Source organism: Halichoerus grypus, chromosome 6 (genome assembly GCF_964656455.1).
Source record: "Halichoerus grypus chromosome 6, mHalGry1.hap1.1, whole genome shotgun sequence".
Lineage (NCBI taxonomy): Eukaryota > Metazoa > Chordata > Mammalia > Carnivora > Phocidae > Halichoerus > Halichoerus grypus.
In genome coordinates this window covers 148,039,984-148,062,315 of record NC_135717.1, presented here as the reverse complement: position 1 = coordinate 148,062,315, position 22,332 = coordinate 148,039,984, and the positions used below count along the sequence as shown (strand labels likewise).

Sequence of the window (22,332 nt, the reverse complement as noted above, 5' to 3'; positions counted from 1 at the left end):
TGTCCCCCAGATGGGCTCTTAGAACACTTTGTACATAACTCTGTCATAATTTATTATTAGAGTTAGCTCTTGTTACATATTCCTTTCCTACTAGCTGTGAAATTACCTGAGGCCTGGACAGCATTTTATTAGTATGTTTATCTCCAGTGCTTAATACAGCTTAAAACTGAGTGGTCACTTGTTAAATATGGGTTTGGTGGAATGGTGCATACGCAGCCAGTTCCACTGAAAAGTGACCATGAATTATACTAACAGCTGCCACAAACAACATTTTTAGCCATAAAATTTCTACACTCAGTTTATTTCTCTTTGGTTTCTTAGATCATGCTCCATGTACATCTTCATTTTCAAAACTCTCTGTGGATTATGTTTAGCCAAGAGACAAAGTATCTACTGACTTAAATTAAACAGACTCCCTTCTGTTAAGAGCTCTTTAAGCAAGTCGCAGAATTTGGTGGCTTTGTACAGCTATGGAAATAAATTATGAAATGTATTATCTGATAGATCATATGCCTGGATCAAGTTTTTAAACTGTATTTTCTTTAAAGCCTATATGATCCACCTGGAAACAAGTCAACTACTAAGAAACAAAAAGACTGTGAGCAGCTACTGAAGAATGTTGAGTGATAGATCAAGGTTTTCTGCCCGATAAAGGGTTTCAAAGGGCTTCTGGTTGAATTGTTAAAGGAGTTCATGTATAACCCTTGTAAGAATAAAATAATATATTGTGATTATATAGTGTCTGTCTGACAACAGGGAGTCCTGAATTCTGCTGATGTGGTTTTACTCTGAAGTATCCCAAATGAAGTTGCTTTCAAAAACCCATCTCACTTATGGGAAAGGGCCAATTTGTCATGAGCAGATGGTAATCATTAGACTAACCAGTAAGACGGTTTTCCTTTTTTGTGTTTATAGCCATTTGTTTCTAGCACATTTATTATCATTTCCTTCTTGTAGTATTTTTACTGGTGTTTGTTTAGATGGAAACAATGAAATTTTTGGCTAGGTACAGAAGATAAAGAATTACTTTAGGATTACACTGATCTTTTCAGTCCAGGCCACACACAGAAGACAACACTGTCAGTGCCACCATCATGCTGAGGAGCACATGAAAGGATTACTAAATCAGCAGAAGTCTAATTTAACAAAATCCTGTAATGTTCAGTAATTAAATAATAATCCTATTAGGAAAACTTCTCATCTACCAGCAGGACAACAAAGATAGCATCAGTCCCAATCCCAGCAGGCCTTTTTGTAGAAATTGACAAGCTAATTTTTAAATGTATATGGAAATGCAAGAACCCAGAATATTCTGCATAGTTATGAGAAAGAAGACTAAAGTTGGAAAGTTTATATTACCTGGTTTCAAGACTGGATATAAAACTATAATAATTAATCAGTGTGGGTCTGGCATACAGATAAATAGATCAACAGAACAGATTAGAGGGCTCAAAAATTGACTTACATTTATTTAGTTATATGGTTTTTGATAAAGACTTCAAAATAATCCAATGAAAAATGAAAGCCTTTTCAGCAAATGGTGCTAGAATAAATATATATATTCACATGAAAACAAACTCTGACCCCTAACGCATACCATACACAAAAATTAATTTGAGATGGATCATAGACCTAATCCAAAAGTTAACATTATAAAATTTTTAGAATGAAATATAGGAAAATCTTTGTGACCTGGAGGTAGCCAAAGATTTCTCAGATAAGAGAAGGCAAGAACCAAAAAACAAAAAATAACAAAATTCATTAAAATAAAAAAAATTTACTCATTAAAAGACACCATTAAGACAAAAGGAAAGTCACAGAGCATGAAAAAAATATTTACAAAACTTATATGTACTGCAGGACTGACATAGATATAGATATAGATACAGATATGGCCATATCAAGAGCATGGTGATTCTGTTTGCTGTTGATAGGTAGGAACTACTAAGAAATAGTAGCCAGATCAACCTTGGTAAGAGGAAGTTCAGATTGTTGAGTCCATGTATAGCCTCTATCCCTGTCACCATGGCCACTCTGCCTATGAGCTCATTGAGCAAGTACTAGATGGAGAAAGAGGCATCTGACATTTAGAGAACATGTCCCTTGGTACACCTAATTGCTGAAAGACTTCTCTACAGTAGACGCCCTTTGGTGAACAGTCGCGAGACTCAATTTTTTTTCACACTATATGTCAAGCTTCAGAAATCCATCCACATGCATTTTTTCCAGACCTCCTTGCCACTACACTTTCAGCCCTATTCTTCCTAAGTCCCTGATCATAAAACCAAACCACCAGCAATTTCCCATAAGTCAATGTAGACCCATTCTTCTGGCCATCTCTTTGTGTAGTCAGGGTAGACAACAGAATGTCCCACTCAATGTTCTGCCTACTAAGATTATTTCCATTCACCTTTTCCCTCCAGATCACCCCTGAGTGAGACTATAATGTTACAGCAATGTACCTATTGTTGGTGCTAGCAAATTGTACATAACCATCTATAAATTTTTTCCCCCTCCTCAGCAGACTGGTCATAAGGAGCTCTCTATAATCATAGGTGTGTGCTGAAAGAGATGAGACAATGCAACAGGAGTCCTTGTCAAAGGAGCCTGAGCCTATATACCACTTCCACTTAATAACAAAATACTGCTGAATATGCCCAACTTCATGGCCCGGTGGGTCAGAAACACCCAAATGATGATGGAAAGCTCAGGCCCCATGGTTGCTTGATGTCCCATGGCTAGGCATTCAGTCTTTACCAGGAAGTTACGAACTTAGGAAGTAGGATGTATTTCTCAAAAGAGGAATAATTGTCTGCAGAAAAAGGCAATGGTTTACCCCAAAACTCTGGAGGTTTGATATTCTCCTATTGGTGCTTGCAAGTGACTTGACAATACATCAGTGTTTGCCATAGACACTCTGAGTATCATTGGATCTCCTGGGTCATGAGGCCCAATTAGCAGAGCAGCCTGTATTGAGGGCTTACCTTGCTGCACAGCCTTCTCTTGCTCCAGTCTCCACTCAACATCAGGACCCTCATGGATTACTCGGTAAATGGTTTCAATTAATACATTCAAATAAGGTATATGTTGTCTCCAAAATCCAAAAAGGCCACCAAGCATCAAGCCCCGTTTAGTGCTAGGTGGTACAAGGTACAACATGTCTTCTACCTTTGAGGGGATATGTTCATAGGTTCCAAACCACTGGGCTCCAGAAACATCACTGAGGTGGCTGACCCTAAATTTTTGTGTGATTTCTCTCCCTCCTTCTGCTTTGCAAATATCAGGCCAATTAATGCAATCTATGAATGGTGGTTTCTTTTTTCACAACACTAAGACACTCTATCTGTGAACTAGCCTAAAATGCCTCAGTAGGTGGAGTTTTACATAATCTCATGACTTTACATAGCAAATACAGTATCTTCTGTATTGGTTTCCCATTGCTGCTGTAATAATTGCCACAAATTAGAGGCTTGAAAGAATATACATTTATTATTTTCCAATTCTGGAGGTAAGAAGTTCAAAATGTACTGGCAGGGCTGCATTCCTTCTGGAGACTCTAGGGGAGAACAGATTACCTTGCCTTCTCCAGCTTCTAAAGACTACCAGCATTCCTTGTCTCATGTCCCTGTATCACTCTGATTTCATCCATGGTCTCATCACCTTCTCTGACTCTGACACTCCTGCCTCCCTCTTATAAGGACTTTTTGTGACTACACTGGACCCCCTCAGATAACACAGGATAATCTCTTTACCTCAAAATCCTTAACCAAATCTGCAAAGTCCCTTTTACCCTGTAAGGTAGCATATTCACAGGTTCTGGGGAGTGGGATGTGGACATATTTGGGTACCATTATTCTGCCTACCACATCCTAAACTGAGGGCTGCCTTGAATACATTTTAGAAGTATTCCAATCCATTTTTTTTCTTGTAGTTGTTGCCCAGAACTTCTAGGAAAATCAAAGGAAATACTTTTCCTTTGCCTGGCTCCTGACTGATCAAGTGTTGTCTGTTTCATCTTTGTTTGGGGTCTTAGAGCAGAGTGGAGAGTGATGGTGTTTCAGAGAGGGAGACTGTGGGGTCTGAGTCTTGGCACTGCTACTGACTATGGTGGGCTTGGGTAAGTTTTCTTATATAGAGAGTAAAATCTTTTTTACAGTAGAGATTAAATTGCATGATGTAGGTTAAACACCGATATTTGACACAGAGAGGGGCACTCCACAGATGGGGATGGTTATTATTATCACAGCTACAATTACTTATTTTTTTTTAAGATTTTATTTATTTATTCATAAGAGACAGAGAGAGAGAAAGAGGCAGAGGGAGAAGCAGGCTCCCCGCTGAGCAGGGAGCCCGATGCGGGACTCGATCCCAGGACCCTGGGATCATGACCTGAGCCGAAGGCAGATGCTTAACCATCTGAGCCACCCAGGCGCCCTACAATTACTTATTTAGATTAGATATTCTCAACACTGAATGTCCATGGGAATCATTAACAAAACAACAAAGTCCAGGAACCTCCCTCAGAGATTATTATTTAATTGCTCTAAGATGGGTTCTGGACATCAGTACTTTTTAAAAAGCTCCCCAGGTAATTCTAGTTGACAATCAAGGTTGAAAAAACACTGACTTACATTAAGTTGGCTAAGATGTTAACCAAATCTTTTCTTATATTTACCATGAATATCATTGTGGCACATTTTTAAAACCCTTTGTTTTATTTATTTATTTATTTATTTTAAAGATTGTATTTATTCATTTCAGAGAGAGAGAAGGAGCACAAGCGGAGGGGAGAGGCAGAGGGAGAAGCAGACTCCCCACTGAGCAGGAAGCCCGACGTGGGACTCGATCTCAGGACCCTGAGATCATGACCTGAGCCAAAGGCAGACACTTAACCATCTGAGCCACCCAGGTGCCCCAAAACTCTTTGTTTTAAAGTCAATATTTAAAAATACACTTTATAGATATAATTTGACTAAAGCATACATGTGGTGAAAAGATGTACACTGATTGCAAGAGACTTTTTTTTTTTCTTTAATGTGTTTAGGCTTGGAAAAATATTCTGATTTTATCTTTTTGGTAAGTAATGATTTTACTTTTAAAAAAAGCTGTTTATTTCTCTATTGAGGGTCTACAAGAGGCTTTTTTATGTAGTTTTTGAAGACAGTGGGAAATAGTGACTTGTTTTAAAAAATTATCATTTGATATTTAATGTCAGTATTTTAACAAAGATCAGAAATTATTGTCCCCAACATGTCTTCTACCTTCTACGTTGAAACTGTGCTCTTGCTAAAAATAATTTCTATGATTTTTGTCCTGTGGCTTCAGAGTAAGCATTTGCTTCAGATTATCTGTTAAAGATTCTGATTGTATCTCTATAAAATTAATAAGATGACTTAATGAACTCAAAACAAGCAATTAGTGAGGGTAAGATAATTTTTGAAGCAAACTAATTGAATTGAAAGGTTATTTGAATTTATCTACCTTTCTAAGTGTCATCTATAGATTTAAAAACTAAATTATTTGTAATGTGTAGAAAGGAGATGTATATCATATTCCAAATTGCAGGGGCTTGTGTTACTGCTAGTTTTTCTTTGCAATCAGTATCTTAAAGATCAGAATTTTTAAAGAATTAAGCCTTTATTTGGATTCAGAGAGACTCTGACCCAGACTCATGTTTAGTTATCTTTGTGGAGAACAAAATGGAACTGTGTATCCATAAAAAAAATAAATATTTTTGACGATAACTGGAACAATTATCTTTCATTGCCAATTATTTTTATGTCAAAAGGACAAATAATGAGAAACAATTATCTTTTAAAACATGTATTTGAGTACCAAGCTAATCAAACCAAGAAAAAATTAATGTTTTCTCATTAGTGAAAAAAAGATATTTCCCCTCTACAACATAGTGTGTTGATCCCCTGGGTATTTTTAAGAGAATAAATCTTGCTAAGAGTATCATTCCAGTAAGTTTCAAAAGAAAATTATCTTTTCTTAAGAAATACTTCTACCAAGTATTTACCATTTGCCTCAAGTATTATTTTTCTAGATAAAGGAATGTATTCCTTTTGTGAAAGGGCTTTTGGGGTTTTTTGAGTTTTTTTTTTATTTTCTTTATTAACATATAATGTACTATTTCTTTCAGGGGTACGGGTCTGTGATTCATCAGTCTTACACAATTCACAGCACTTACCATAGTACTTAGCCTCTGCAATGTCCATCACCCAGCCACCCCATCCCTCCCACCGCCCCCCCCACTTCTGCATCCCTCCCACTGCCCCCCCCCCACTTCTGCAATCCTCAGTTTGTTTCCTGAGATTAAGAGTCTCTTACGGTTTGTCTCCCCCTCTGGTTTAATCTTTTTCATTCTTCCCTCCCTTCCCCTATAATCCTCTGTCTTGTTTCTCAAATTCCTCATATCAGTGAGATCATATGATATTGTCTTTCTCTGATTGATTTATTTCGCTTAGCATAATACCCTCTAGTTCCATCCACGTTGTGGCAAATGGCAAGATTTCATTTTTTTGATGGCTGCATAATATTCCATTGTATATATATACCACCTCTTCTTTATCCATTCATCTGTTGATGGACATCTTGGCTCTTTCCATAGTTTGGCTATTGTGGACATTGCTGCTATAAACATTGGGGTGCACGTGTCCCTTTGGATCACTACATTTGTATCTTTGGGGAATATACCCAGTAGTGCAATTGTTGGGTCATAGGGTAGCTCTACTTTCAACTTTTTGAGGAACCTCCATACTGTTTTGCAGAGTGGCTGCACCAGCTTGCATTCCCACCAACAGCGTAGGAGGGTTCCCCTTTCTCCACATCCTCGCCAACATCTGTCGTTTCCTGACTTGTTAATTTTAGCCATTCTGACTGGTGTGAGGTGGTATCTCAGTGAGGTTTTGATTTGGATTTCCCTGATGTTGAGTGAGGTTGAACACTTTCTCATGTGTCTGTTGCCATTTGGATGTCTTCTTTGGAAAAATGTCTGTTCATTCTTCTGCCCATTTCTTGATTGGATTCTTTGTTCTTTGGGTGTTGAGTTTGATAAGTTCTTTATAGACTGTGGATACTAGCCCTTTATCTGATATGTCATTTGCATATATCTTCTCCCATTCTGTCGGTTGTCTTTTGGTTTTGTTGACTGTTTCCTTTGCTGTGCAAAAGCTTTTTATCTTGATGAAGTCCCAATAGTTCATTTTTGCCCTTGCTTCCCTTGCCTTTGGTGATGTTTCTAGGAAGAAGTTGCTCCAGCTGAGGTCGAAGAGGTTGCTGCCTGTGTTCTCCTCAAGGATTTTGATGGATTCCCATCTCACATTTAGGTTTTTCTACCATTTGCAGTCTACTTTTGTGTGTGGTGTAAGGAAATGGTCTAGTTTCATTCTTCTGCATGTGGCTGTCCAATTTTCCCAACACCATTTGTTGAAGAGACTGTCTTTTTTCCATTGGACATTCTTTCCTGCTTTGTTGAAGTTCAGTTGACCATAGAGTTGAGGGTCCATTTCTGGGCTCTCTATTCTGTTCCATTGATCTATGTGTCTGTTTTTGTGCCAGTACCATACTGTCTTTTTTTTTCTTTTAAGATTTTATTTATTTATGTGACAGAGACACAGCGAGAGAGGGAACACAAGCAGGCGGAGTGGGAGAAGGAGAAGCAGGCTTCCCACAGAGCAGGGAGCCCGATGCAGGGCTCGATCCCAGGACCCTGGGACTGTGACCTGAGCCGAAGGCAGACGCTCAACAACTGAGCCACCCAGGTGCCCCCAGTACCTTACTGTCTTGATTATTACAGCTTTGTAATAGAGCTTCAAGTCTAGAATTGTGATGCCACTGGCTTTGCTTTTCTTTTTCAACATTCCTCTGGCTATTCGGGGTCTTTTCTGGTTCCATATACATTTTAGGATTATTTCATTTCTTTGAAAAGAGTTGATGGTATTTTGATAGGGATTGCATTAAATGTGTAGATTGCTCTAGGTAGCATGGACATCTTCACAATATTTGTTCTTCCAATCCACGAGCATGGAACGTTTTTCTATTTCTTTGTGTCTTCCTCAATTTCTTTCATGAGTATTCTATAGTTTTCTGAGTACAGATCCTTTGCCTCTTTGGTTAGATTTATTCCTAGGTATCTTATGGTTTTGGGTGCAATTGTAAATGGGATCGACTCCTTAATTTCTCTTTCTTCTGTCTTGTTGTTGGTGTTTAGAAATGCAACTGATTTCTGTGCAGTGATTTTATATCCTGCCACTTTACTGAATTCTTGTATGAGTTCTAGCAGTTTTGGGGTGGTAGTCTTCTGGGTTTTCCACATAAAGTATCATATCATCTGCAAAGAGTAAGAGTTTGACTTCTTCTTTGTCAATTCGGAGGCCTTTTATTTCTTTTTGTTGTCTGATTGCTGAGGCTGGGACTTCTAGTACTATGTTGAACAGCAGTGGTGATAGTGGACATCCCTGCTGTGTTTCTGACCTTAGGGGAAAAGCTCTCAGTTTTTCCCCATTGAGTATATTCACTGTGGGTTTTTCATAGATGCCTTTTATAATATTGAGGTATTTACCCTCTATCCCTACACTGTGAAGAGTTTTAATCAAGAAAGGATGCTGTACTTTGTCAAATGCTTTTTTTGCATCTATTGAGAGGATCATATGGTTCTTGTTCTTTCTTTTATTAATGTATTGTATCACATTGATTGATCTGTGGATGTTGAACCAACCTTGAAGCCCAGGAATAAATCCCACTTGGTTGTGGTGAATAATCCTTTTAATGTACTGTTGGATCCTATTGGCTAGTATTTTGGTGAGAATTTTTGCATCCATGTTCATCAGGGAGATTGGTCTGTAGTTCTCCTTTTTGATGGGGTCTTTGTCTGGTTTTGGGATCAAGGTAATGCTGGCCTCGTAAAATGAGTTTGGAACTTTTCCTTCCATTTCTATTTTTTGGAACAGCTTCAGAAGAATATGTATTAATTCTTCTTTAAATGTTTGGTAAATTCCCCTGGGAAGCCATCTGGCCCTGGGCTCTTGTTTGTTGGGAGATTTGTTATTACTGCTTCAATTTCCTTAGTGGTTATGGGTCTGTTTAGGTTTTCTATTTCTTCCTGGTTCAGTTTTGGTAGTTGACATATCTCTAGGAATTCATCCATTTCTTCCAGATTATCTAATTTGCTGGCATATAGTTGCTCATAATATTTTCTTGTAATTGTTTGTATTTCTTTGGTGTTGGTTGTGATCTCTCCTCTTTCATTCATGATTTTATTTATTTGGGTCCTTTCTCTTTTCTTTTTGATAAGTCTGGCCAGGGGTTTATCAATCTTATTAATTCTTTCAAAGAACCAGCTCCTAGTTTCATTGGTCTGTTCTACTGTTCTTTTGGTTTCTATTTCATTGATTTCTGCTCTGATCTTTATTATTTCTCTTCTCCTGCTCGGTTTAGGCTTTATTTGCTGTTCTTTCTCCAGCTCCTTTAGGTGTAGGGTTACGTTGTGTACTTGAGACCTTTCTTGTTTCTTGAGAAAGGCTTGTATTGCTATATACTTTCCTCTTAGGACTGCCTTTGCTGCATCCCAAAGATTTTGAACAGTTGTGTTTTCATTTTCATTGGTTTCCATGAATTTTTTTAATTCTTTAATTTCCTGGATGACCCATTCATTCTTTAGTAGGATGCTCTTTAGCCTCCATACATTTGATTTCTTTCCGACTTTCCTCTTGTGATTGAGTTCTAGTTTCAAAGCACTGTGGTCCGAAAATATGCAGGGAATGATCCTAATCTTTTGGTACCAGTTGAGACTTGATATGCGGCCCAGGCTGTGATTTATTCTGGAGAATGTTCCATGTGCACTAGAGAAGAATGTGTATTCTGTTGCTTTGGGATGGAATGTTCTGAATATATCTGTGAAGTCCATTTGGTCCAGTGTGTCATTTAAAGTCTTTATTTCCCTGTTGATCTTTTGCTTAGATGATCTGTCCATTTAAGTGAGGGGGGTGTTAAAGTCCCCACTATTATTGTATTATTGTCAATGTGTTTCTTTGATTTTGTTATTAATTGGCTTATATAATTGGCTGCTCCCATGTTAGGGGCAGAGATATTTAAAATTGTTGGATCTCCTTGTTGGATAGACCCTTTAAGTATGATGTAGTGTTCTTTCTCATCTCTTATTATATTCTTTGGTTTAAAATCTAATTTGTCTTATATAAGGATTGCCACCCCAGCTTTCTTTTGATGTCCATTAGCATGGTAAATGGTTTTCCACCCCCTCACTTTAAACCTGGCAGTGTCTTTGGGTCTAAATTGAGTCTCTTGCAGACAGCATATTGATGGGTCTTGTTTTTTTTATCCAATCTGATACCCTGTGTCTTTTGATTTGGGCATTTAGCCCATTTACATTCAGGGTAACTATTGAAAGATATGAATTTAGTGCCATTGTATTGCCTGTAAGGTGACTGTTACTGTATATTGTCTCTGTTCCTTTCTGGTCTATGTTACTTTTAAGTTCTTTCTTTGCTTAGAGGACCCCTTTCAATATTTCTTGTAGGGCTGATTTGGTGTTCGCAAATTCTTTTAGTTTTTGTTTGTCCTGGAAGCTATTTATCTCTCCTTCTCTTTTCAGTGACAGCCTAGCTGGATCTAGTATTCTTGGCTGCATTTAGTGCTCTGAATATATCATGCCAGTCCTTTCTGGCCTGCCAGGTCTCTGTGGATAGGTCTGCTGCCAATCTAATGATTCTCCCATTGTAGGTTACAGACCTCTTGTCCCGAGCTGCTTTCAGGATTTTCTCTTTGTCTCTGAGACTTGTGAGTTTTACTATTAGATGTCAGGGTGTTGACCTATTTTTATTGATTTTGAGGGAGGGTTCTCTGTGCCTCCTGGATTTTGATGCCTGTTTCCTTCCCCAAATTAGGGAAGTTCTCTGCTCTAATTTGCTCCAATATACCTTCTTCCCCTCTCGCTTTTCTTCTTCTTCTGGGATCCCAATTATTCTAATGTTGTTTCGCTTTATGGTATCACTTATCTCTCGAATTCTCCCCTCATGATCCAGTAGTTGTTTATCTTTTTCTCAGCTTCTTTATTCTCCATCATTTGGTCTTCTATATCACTATTTCTCTCTTCTGCCTCATTTATCCTAGCAGTTAGAGCCTCCATTTTTGATTGCACCTCATTAACAGCCTTTTTGATTTTGACTTGGTTAGATTTTAGTTCTCTCATTTCTCCAGAAAGGGATTCTCTAGTATCTTCTATGCTTTTTCAAGCCCAGTTAGTATCTTTATAATCGTCATTTTGAACTATAGTTCCGACATCTTACTAATGTCCATATTGATTAGGTCCCTGGCAGTCGGTACTGCCTCTTTTTCTTTTTTTTGCGATGAGTTTTTCTGTCTTGTCATTTTGTCCAGAGAATAGATGAATGAGAGAACAAAATGCTAAAAAAATGCTAAAAGGGTAACAATGACCCCAGAAAAATATACACTAAACAATCAGAAGATAACCGAAACCGGGGAGAAATTAAAGAGGGGGGAAAAAAAAAGAATATGACCAGGCTGGTGAAAATAACAGAGCCACACACTAGATTTTGGGTGTATTTTGGTCTGTTATAAGAAACTGCCTCCCAAAATTTTAAAGAAAGAAAAACTTTATATATATATATATATATATATATAATAAGGTTAAATACAATGAAGGGATAGAATATGACTATAAAAATGAAAAACTAAAAAAAAATTTAAAAAAGCAATTGATAAAATGTTGGTTGAAAAAGGAAAGAAGAAAAATTCAACTAAAAAAAATAAAGAAAAAAATAAAATTTAAAAAATTAACTTGGAAAGACTAAAGAATCATGGGGAAAAAGCCATGAATTCTACATCTTGTATTCCCCTAGCACTGGAGTTGTGCCGTTGTCATTGATTGGTAAACTCAGAATTGGCTGGATATTCTTGCTGATCTTCTGGGGGAGGGGCCTGTTGCAGTGATTCTAAAAAGTCTTTGTTTGAGGTGGAATTGCCCCGCCCTTGCCAGGGGCCAGGCTAAGTAATCTGCTCAGGTTTGCTCCTGAAGGTTTGTTCCCTGCTTCAGTATGGCTTTGGAGGACAAGAATGAAAATGGCAGCCTCCCAATCTCTGGTCCCAGAGGAGCTGAGAGCTTGGGTCCCCACTCCTCAGTGAGCCCCCAGAGAAAAGCAGTCAATCACTCCTGTCTCCCCGGTCTCCGGCCGCACTCCGTGCTCACCTGGCCTGTGACAGAGCATTTCTATCTCTGGCACATGACCCCATTTGGAGTCTCTGAACCCAGCAGATTCCTGCGGTGTGCTCCTGTTCCGCTCCTCCCAGGGGAGGAAGGGGAGTCTCCCCGGATCTGCCACTTGTTGGGTCCCTGCTTGAAGAGCAGTGGCCCGACTTTGCCGCGGATCAGTTTATGGCAACCCCAAGCTGAGAGCCCACTCCTCGGCTCCATCTTTGCAGCTGGCTTCCCCGCTCCAATACCTGGGAGCTCTGCCACACTCAGGCACCCCCTGTCTTTCTGTGACCCCGAGGGTCCCGAGACCACACTGTCCCAGAGAGGGTTCCACCCCCTGCTTAGCCACTGGAGCGACGTCCCTCAGTGGAACAGACTTCTAAAAGTTCTGATTTTGTGCTCCGCTGCTCTATCACTTGCCAGTAGCTGGCTGATGGAGGCTCCCTCCCCCCCGCGGTCTATCTTCCCAAATATCACCTTGGATTCATTTCTCCACACGTCCTACCTTTCAGAAAGTGGTTGCTTTTCTGTTCAGAGAGTTGCTGCTATTCTTTTCTTCGATCTCCTGTTGAGTTTGTAGGTATTCTGAATGGTTTGATAACTATCTAGCTGAATTCCTGGGACCAGACGATTTAGGTCTCCTACTCCTCTGCCATCTTGCTCCTCCGCTTTTTGTTTTTTGTTAAAGGACAGGTAATCCTAGGTCCTTCCTGGTCTTCTCTGTTGATAAAATTATGGTAAATCAGTAGTCTGCAGAATGAAATGATCACATTCCAGTAGTTGTGCAAAGCAATCCATTGGGGAATGGGAAGAAAATATTCATTTACCTCTACTTATCACGTAGCTTTCATACAGAAAGAAGTAAAACATATTCAGATTTAAAATATGAATTGACAGTAGTGTGTGTATATAATTTATAAATGAATTGCTATATACTGGGAGTGTATGAAAAATCATTTTGCTCTTAGTGATATATGATCAAAGGAGTGTAGAGACTTGCTAGCATAGGTGCTCTTTTTCCAGCTGCATCCTGTGGGTTCTGGATACAGCTGTGGAATGCTGGATTTAGGAAAGTCTGAAGAAACCTAAATTGCTCTACATGATAGAATGAGAAGAAATTGGAATAGGATGGAATGAATGGCACAGTCCTACTGCAGGAGATGAGGAAAAAAGGTGAGGAGAAAGAAAGAAGGAAAAGGAGCCAGGAAAATATTGAGAGTCCAGGTTATCACATTAAGATGTGTAAGGGGAGCACATTGAGAAGTTTTACGGGGTGGCATAGCTGCAAAGATTTTTAAAAACAGGGCCTTCTTTTACTTAATGTTACATAAGTGTTAGTTGATGGCCCTTCTCCCTTGACTCCCAAATTTCAAGTGAAAGTTCTTCCATCTGCTACGGCCCTGAATATATGGCAACTGGGGAGAGGAAATAAAGGGGAAGAGGCCACATTCATGTCATTGCCATGGCACCAGTAAAGACACCAATTACTTCATCTGCTTCCTCGCTGTGGAATCTTGAGCATCATATGACGTTCAGGCTTATCAATCTAACTCTAAAACTCCTCTTCCAGCCACACGGACCTTTCCCTGGAACCTTGACCCAACACTATGCGGCCTAACCTGGACTTCACTTTTTTGGGTAACTGTTCATGTTTTCTCAGTAACAATCCTTGATGCTTAGTTCTCATCAATATCAGTAAATTATAGTTAGTATACTTGATTAAGTTACCTTCAGAATTTGAAGTATTTTCAGATACATGGGCATACTAATAACGGTGAAGCTGTGAGTGTTTGCAGAGGAAGAAAAGGCAGTGTTCCCAGTTCACAGGGTGCTTTCTAGTATATAAAAGGAATAGCACTGGGGCGCCTGGATGGCTCAGTCTATTAAGTATCTGCCTTCAGCGCAGATCATGATCCCAGGGTCCTGGGATCGAGCCCCACGACAGGCTCCCTGCTCAGTGGGGAGTCAGCTTCTCCCTCTCCCTCTACCCCTCCACCTGCTTGTGCTCTCTCTCAAATAAATAAATAAAATCTTAAAAAAAAAAAAAAGGAACAGCACAGTCTCTGGAGTTTATCCAAGGAAAGAAGACTTAAATTCCACACCAGGACCTACACTAACAGTGGAAATTTGTGCTATGATGTAACCTCTTTGAGTTGTAATTTCCTCATTCAAAAAATGGAAGTAATATCTACTTACCTAGAAATGTTAAAGTAAGAAGTTAATTATATACGCATATAAAACGTATAGCACAGAATAGATTTTCAGTTAATGGTAGCTGTTGTTATTATTATTATTACATATAATTAAGTCTGGTGGTCTTAACATTTATTAACCTGATACTATAACACAGGATAACTTGGGCAGTCAAACTAACTGCACAACTGATCTTCCAAAGTGCCTCATTCCTGTCTAAGCCAGACAAGCACCCCTCACATATACATTGAATTTGTGTTATTCAAGCTGGTATATATTTCTCCTTATATGTTATATAGACAAACTAGAAAATGAATATTATTTTTAAAATCCCTCCATATTTTTATTCTTTCTCATATAGCCTTATCTTATCCTTATTTTCTTCTTTAAAATGTTTATGTTGCTGGCAAAAAGAACTTAAGCACTTTTTAAAAAATTCAAAATATGCATTTTCTGTGTGTGTTATAATAGAATCTTTATAAATTCTTTTTGAAGAATTTATAAAAGTCAATGATATCGGGTGATAATTTTTAAATTATTAATGTGTTTTTCTCTTTTCCTTTCTTTTTCCAAGTCACCTTGAAATATCTATTTAACAGGAAAGAGGTAAGAACTTGTTACTAGAGAAATACAAGAAGTGAAGAGGTCAGGTTCAGCTACTAATATGCAAAATAGAGCTCTGTAGTAACCAAGGAGCAAGGCTACAGAGAGCTAGAGAGAAAACTGTTCAGATTACTTCATTTCCTCCATTCAAATAGCAAGGGTTTGAAGGACCCATCTCACAGCTCTCCTATAAGTACAGAGATACTTTTTAACCTATGACAGAAAAGTAGCCAAGCTTGCTTCTGCTCAGTGGCAGAAGGGAGATATGATGCACAGAAAGGAAAACAAACAAAAAGCCCATTTTCTGGTCCCAGGGGAGAATAGGAAGAGACAGAAAGGAAAAAAAAGCATGAGGTGAATGTATGACAACCTTCACTCCCCCTTCCCAGTTTATTTTCAGAGAGAGGAAAGGGTAATTTAGAAAAGTAAAGGTAACATGGAGAGATAGTGTGACAGTTCTCCAATATCCTATTTAAGATGTAGGAAGAGTTCACCTTATGTGATGCTCTTGTGCTAACCTGGGGCTTAGCCATACTTCCTTGATGTTCTATGAGATAGGAAAGACGGGCCTTAGTGCTTAACTTCGCCAAGCTGCTTTCAAGACTTAAATGATGTGAGTGAGTATTGAGAATAGGGAGATCAGCTGTAGGGTTTATAGGAAGAAGCACAATGATCCCTGGCAGAGGCTAGGGTTTGAGAATCAGAGGACATGGAAGAGCTCATGGGTCTACACCCAGCCAGAAATCAAGTCAGCTAGGGAGGGCCATCAAAATCTGGCTAGGACAAGAGGCATCATTTTCTAAGTAACACTACCTACACTATTAGACCAGCATTGGAGGCTGCTTCTAATTGGGACTAGATGCTAGCCAGGCTTCCCCCACAGCAATTCTAGAACTTTCTTCCCAACCTCATCTGGGAATTCCTTTCACTCTTCCTGGGTTGCAACACCATTTCTTGAATCCCATATTTCTTTGTTTTCATACTCATTATTTTCTGGAGCATAGCAGTCTCCTGAAAAGGGTTTTGTTGTTGTTGTTGTTGTTTTTCAGAGGAAAGATCTTGGGTACCTGAAAATATCTTTATTATACACTTATCCCTCTCAGGTAACAGTTTTAGTTTATTTCTGAGAACACTGCTCCTAATTAAAAAGTTGTTAAAAGAAAAAAATAGGTCCATTAATTTTAAAGGGGAAAAATTATGACGTATTTCTTTCCCAATGCAAAATACCCAAATGATTTTCACAGAAAAATATATCAGTTGAGCAAATTATTGTTTATATAACTAAACTATAACAATCTGAAAATAAATATATATGGTTTTTAGGTGAAATTTAAGGTAATAAACATTTATTGTACTCACCAAAGGAAGAAGAGTCAGCTTGACAGTGGGTGGTGGTTAGTGGAAGAAGGTAGTGGAGGATGAGACAGATAATCAACTTTCAGGCAGGCAGTCAATCTGAAGCAGTATGCTTAATGGTATTTTGTTTTCTTTGAGACTTTGGTAAAATAAATGCTATGCATGACCTCATTTTGAAATACAGGAACATGATATGTATGCACTAAAGGGTCATGGAAAACCATGCGTCTTCCTCCTTCTTGGCTCTTCACTTATATTGAAGAATGGGGCACTAAAATGCTGACTAGACACTGCACGTTCAGAGGTGAGATGTGTGGATTGGGGGGTTAAAACTGTGTGGCGATTGGATGGGGACACAGATGCTTATTTTAGGACCTCCGAATTACAGAATTTGTAGAATTTTCCTTTTAGACTGGTTTGCTTCAATCTTTTACTAAGGAATGCATTTGATGGATGGCATAGGCTTAGCTCTCAGTATTCTCAAAGCTGAATATGGGAAGGGGATTGGGGTTTCCTAGTTTACTCTGTATACTTTCAACTAATCAAGTCTTCAGTATATGTCTCTAAGTCTAGTGCCTGTCTAACTCAATTTCCTCAGAAAACAGATTTCTTTTATACTACCAGGATGCAGGGAGGTAGATACTAGCAAAAGGTAAGGATGGAATTAAGATGCCTAACTGTTTTTTGTTTTGTTTTGTTTTGTTTTTGAGAGAGAGACAGAGGGAGTTGGAGGGAAGAGAGAGGGAGAGAGAGAATCTTAAGCAGGCTCCACACCCAGCATGAAGCCCAATGCCGGGCTTGATCTCAAGACCCTAAGATCATGGCCTGAGCTGAAATCAAGAGTCAGACACCTAACTGAGCCACCCAGGTGGCCCTGCCTAACTGCTTCTTAAACAGATTTTCAAACAATCTTTCTACCTTCCTGGGTACCTAATGCTTCAGATTCTCGAGTCTTTATGGTTCTCCGACACTTATCCTCTTGTGTCATTGACATCTCTCTCTACAAAAACTTAGATTTCCACTTTTTCTTCTTTGCTTAAATCAGTTACCTGTTTATCCATCAGTTTTCCCTCTTCAAAAATTTGTTGACATCTTTTATATACTATCATCTCCCATCCATTTTGCCCCTTCTATTTTATAAATTGCTATTTTTTTACATAGTTTTGAAAGAAAAAAGGGCAAGCTTGAATTCATCTATAATATTTAACTAAAAGTTTTCTTCTTTTTCTCAGAAAAAAAAACCTAGAAGTTTGTTCACATCAGATTTTGAACTAAAATTTCAGTATCGACCAAAGAGTAAACTGGAAAGACTACAGTGACAAAAAAATTAGAACTTAGGAAGTGTTCCAGTTGACTTGGAAATGAAACTTGGAATAATATGGTATGGGGAGTTTAATTATTAAATTGTACCACACTGATTAATGTGTAAAAAAAAAAAAAAAGATTCGAGTTAAGTAAACTTGGATTCAATTTGGGTTCTGCCACCTATTAGCTGTGTGACTTAGAAAAAGTTGCCTTCGCTTCCCTCTTTGTAAAGTGAGGACAACTAATGCTTAAGATAAGGTTTTCATGAAGATTGAAGTGGGTAATATTAAGCGCTTAATCTAATACCTCACACAAACATGGTGCTCTATGGTAGTTATTACATTAAATTTGGCTACCCATCATAGTATTTTGTACTCCTGAAGAGTTCTACATTTTATTTTTATTTTATTTTTTTTTAAAGATTTTATGTATTTATTTTGAGAGAGAGAATGAGAGAGAGAGAGCACATGAGAGGGGGGAGGGTCAGAGGGAGAAGCAGACTCCCCGCCGAGCAGGGAGCCCGATGCCGGACGCGATCCCGGGACTCCAGGATCATGACCTGAGCCGAAGGCAGTTGTTTAACCAACTGAGCCACCCAGGCGCCCAGAGTTCTACATTTTATAACACCATTCCTTTTACTGTTTTTATATAGGATGTGTATAGTACACATAGTAAATATATCCTATAGAGTATGAATGTATTATATGGTATATAATATGAGTGAGCAGTTTGAAGAGGCACTGGCAGAAGAGGGATGACGTCAGAAACATGAAGAAGGACCAGAATCTAAAGTTTCCTCTTTGAAGTCACCTATTCCTATTCTACTCTACCTGCCTTCCACATTGTAAAGACATTTCTACTAGTGGTGGTTGCTCAAAGTTCTCCACTGAGCACCCCTGTGGATGTTGAAAGGATTAGATCTGTACCAGGAGAAACAAGAGTAAAATTTACAGTTGAGCTAAACTTCTGAGTGTCACAAAGTGTTGAGGTTATGAACTGACACTTTACCTGGTTTCTTCCAGACTCTATTCTCTCTTTCCCTTTGGTGTTTTTTGGGCTCTTAGCATAAGTCTATCTTCAGAACCACAGGCAAACTTCTACTAGAGACAATGATCAGGGGTCAAATGTATAGTATCATGATTTGGCATTTGCTTGAGGTGCTCAAGGATCTCAAACCCAGCAGAAAAAACCTGGAACAATGTATGTGCTAGTCCTTCATTAAAATCAAATACGTTTAAGTTCTAAATCTGAAATGAACAGCAAAAGGAAAATTATAAATGTTAAAACCTGTTTCAATCATTTTTCAAGCCAAATACCCCTTAATTCAGCCTCTAATATATCTGTATATCTATTTACTTCCTTCTCTCTCTCCCTCTCTCTCTGTTTCTCTGTCTCTCCACTGATACCATTATGGAGTTACTAAAGTAATTCTCTTGCTTAAAGCTTTTTTCCCCATTCTAAATTGAGCACAGCAACAGACAGAATCACCGTTGGAATAATTTTTCAAATAATTTATACTGAAAATTTCAGTGGGAGGAAAAGAGAGGAGCTCTGCACATGCATAAAACTCTACCTAAGTAAATAATACTGCATGCACATACAAACACATTTTATTTTAACCACTTCCCATAGTGGTTAAAATAAATGAGAATTCATGCATTCTTATTCTTTTAACACCTTCAATTAATAGCCACATTTATACCCTGAAAATTTCCTCTGGGCATAGAGAAACAATCTTTCGTTTATTCCAGATTTTCCACCTCATTATCTTTAATAATGTACTTTGTCTTCTCAGTTATTTGCAAGGAAAAATGATTAAAAGGTAGTTACAGATAAGAGAGCCTTTAAACACTTCAAGCAAAGGGATCTGGTTTGAGGCTGAATTTACTATCTTCTTGATGCCTGATACAGACTGAAGGCAGAGGCTTTTTAGTACACTAAGTTATAATTTAAAATTTTTTGTATGTGGAAATTATGCTGGTGTCTTGTAGAGTTTTGGGCCCAATCTAATCACACCAGTCCTTCACAATGGAAAACCTTTCCTGGCTGTGATCAGAGAGAGAAATGCAACAGACAAATGATCGGTGAGATGTAGCATAAGAAGGACTTGGCCTACTGCTGGCTTTGGAGATGGAAGACGAGGAGCACAAGACAAAGAATGCTGGTGGCCTCTAAAATCTGGAAAAGGCAAAGAAACAAATTCTTCCCTAGAACTTCCAGAAAGGAACAGAGTCCTAGCCAATACCTTGATTTTAGCCCAGTGAATTATGTGTCTGACTTGTGATCCACAGAACTATAAGATAATAAATTTCTGCTATTTTATGTCATTAAGTTGGCGGTGATTTGTTATGGCAGCCATAGAAAACTAACACAAACTTCAATAGATTATATAATCTAAGCACTTCTTTAGCATTTCAACTGTGTTAAAATAAAAATTATCTTGATGAAAATATTTTCTATCATAGAGAGGATAAGTAATTAAAATTCTTCAATATTTCATATGACAAGTCTAGGAGTCAATAACTGGCCACCAAGTTTTTACTGACAAGAAGACAAACAGCTATCTTCATGACAAATAAATTCTAAAATTAAAAAGAAACTTCCAGTTATAAGACAAGCAAGGTCTGGGAATGTAATGTACAGTATGTTGACTATAGTTAACAATACTGTACTGTTTATTTGAAAGTTGCTAAGAGAGTAGATCTTAAAATTTCTCATCACAGGAAAACAACTCTGTAATGATATCAAATGATGGATGTTAACTAAACTTATTGTGGTAATCTTTCACAATATATACTTATATCAAATTATTATGTTGTATACCTTAAACTAATACAATGTTACATCTCAATTAAATCTCAATAAAACTAGAAAATATTAAAAATGCTTTAATAATATCAAAGAATTAATCTTATGTAAATTTTAAAAATAATATGCAGTATCTCTGGTCACAAATTATTTTTTTCTAGGTCTTAGAGTCCATACTAGTCATAGCTAAATTCCAGATGATCAAATATTCTTATCAAGGCTTTAAGAAGTGACTTATAAAGCTGTTTGTGACATGTACTAAATATATTTCAATTTTAGGACTTTTGTGTCTGAATACAACCAAATATAAAGATTCATAAACCAAAATTGAAAAAAATACATCAAAATCTGGAAATTTACATCATGAGAAGAGATGGGATAATGGGAAACAAAGGAATAAATGATTCATTTTCTGGAAATGCTGGTTTTCTGGAAACTAAAGGCAATTTTCCTCTAAAGTGAGAAATGTTATGAATTAAATATGAAAACAGAATAGATGGGCCGCCTGGGTGGCTCAGTCATTAAGCGTCTGCCTTCGGCTCAGGTCATGATCCCAGGGTCCTGGGATCTAGCCCCGCATCAGGCTCCCTGCTTGGCGGGAAACCTGCTTCTCCCTCTTCCTCTGCTGCTCCCCCTACTATGCATGCTCTCTCTTTCTGTCAAATAAATAAAATATTTAAAAAAAAAAACAGAATAGATTAAAACAAAACAACTTACCATACTCAAAATGAAACTCCTATAACAGAATACTCTGATATTTTCTACACTAACGTGATATTTGTTAACATATTTAATTAGTACTCCAGAATAAGGCACCAAGCATGTTTAGATCTCCACTATGCAGAGCGCTCTGTTAGCTACTGTGAGATATTTCAGAAAATCTGGTCTCTGACATTAAGGAGTCTAAATACTCCCTGGGAGTCTACATAAGTACAAGTGAAACCATGTAGAATTACTACATGACAATTATCAAGCAGCACACAATATTAAAATGACATAGAAGACTGACAGGAGTAAAATGTGATTAGTCAGGGAAGATAAGAGACGGGGGGCCATATCCAGAAATAAATCGGGTTGCCAGGTGGACAATGCAAATGGAGATGTGCTGAGAAAGCCACTTTCAGAAAAAAAATATGTCCCCTACCAGCTCTTCAAGATGACTTAAATTTTCACCATTAATCTGACCTGTCAGCCACTAATCTAACCAGAAAATATGTATTGAATACCACACACCAAGTTGCATGCATTCCATTGTTAAGTATTTTCCTTTCTTCCTCCTTCTTTTTCTTCAGTTTTGGGCCATTTTAAATATGATTGTTCTCTGGAAGAGATAACATAGAAAGTCATTATCAGATCCTAACTTGTAATGATGACCCACATTTTCCTTTCCTCCTTCTTTCCTAACTGCACTGAAGAATTACACTCACCTTTCAGGTTATGTTTCCAGCCCACTGTCTACACTATAGCCAGAGCAATCTTCTAAAATCATAATTCTCATTATCTTCTCATGCTACTGATCGCTACTCAAAATTTACCTGCCAAGTGGCCCAATTCTTCAGCGCCCGAAAAGAATAGCTGAAGTGAAATGAAGAAAAGTTAAGACAGGCATGGTGAGTAGTTTCAGAAGTGACCTGAGCTTGATCACTTTTATGAAGTCTAAAGGTCTTGGTAAAATATCCACATGAGCAATATATAGGTAATGATACGATGGAGCATGAGTGCATGAATATATTTTTGAGAGGTATCATTTTCTGGAAAGAAAGATAACAGTTTAGCATTTCCCATGAGCATGATTGATCTACATGCAATCACCAAGAGTTTGGGACTTAAAC

General features: G+C 38.0%; 1 protein-coding gene across 4 annotated transcripts in view; it reads right to left on the bottom strand.

Moving 5' to 3' along the window:
• TMTC3 (transmembrane O-mannosyltransferase targeting cadherins 3) overlaps positions 1 to 22,332 on the bottom strand; it is a 91,444-nt gene that overhangs the window by 5,606 nt on the left and 63,506 nt on the right. For 2 of the 4 annotated variants that reach the window (XR_013449294.1, XR_013449292.1), the window contains exons 15-17: positions 21,734 to 21,821; positions 18,701 to 18,939; positions 12,741 to 12,955 (exon numbers count right to left, since the gene is read on the bottom strand). The gene's annotated coding sequence lies outside the window, so the exon portion shown is untranslated. Of the gene's footprint in view, positions 1 to 12,740; positions 12,956 to 18,700; positions 18,940 to 21,119; positions 21,157 to 21,733; positions 21,822 to 22,332 lie in introns of those variants that run through there. The other 2 variants (XR_013449291.1, XR_013449293.1) reach the window with 2 other exon arrangements.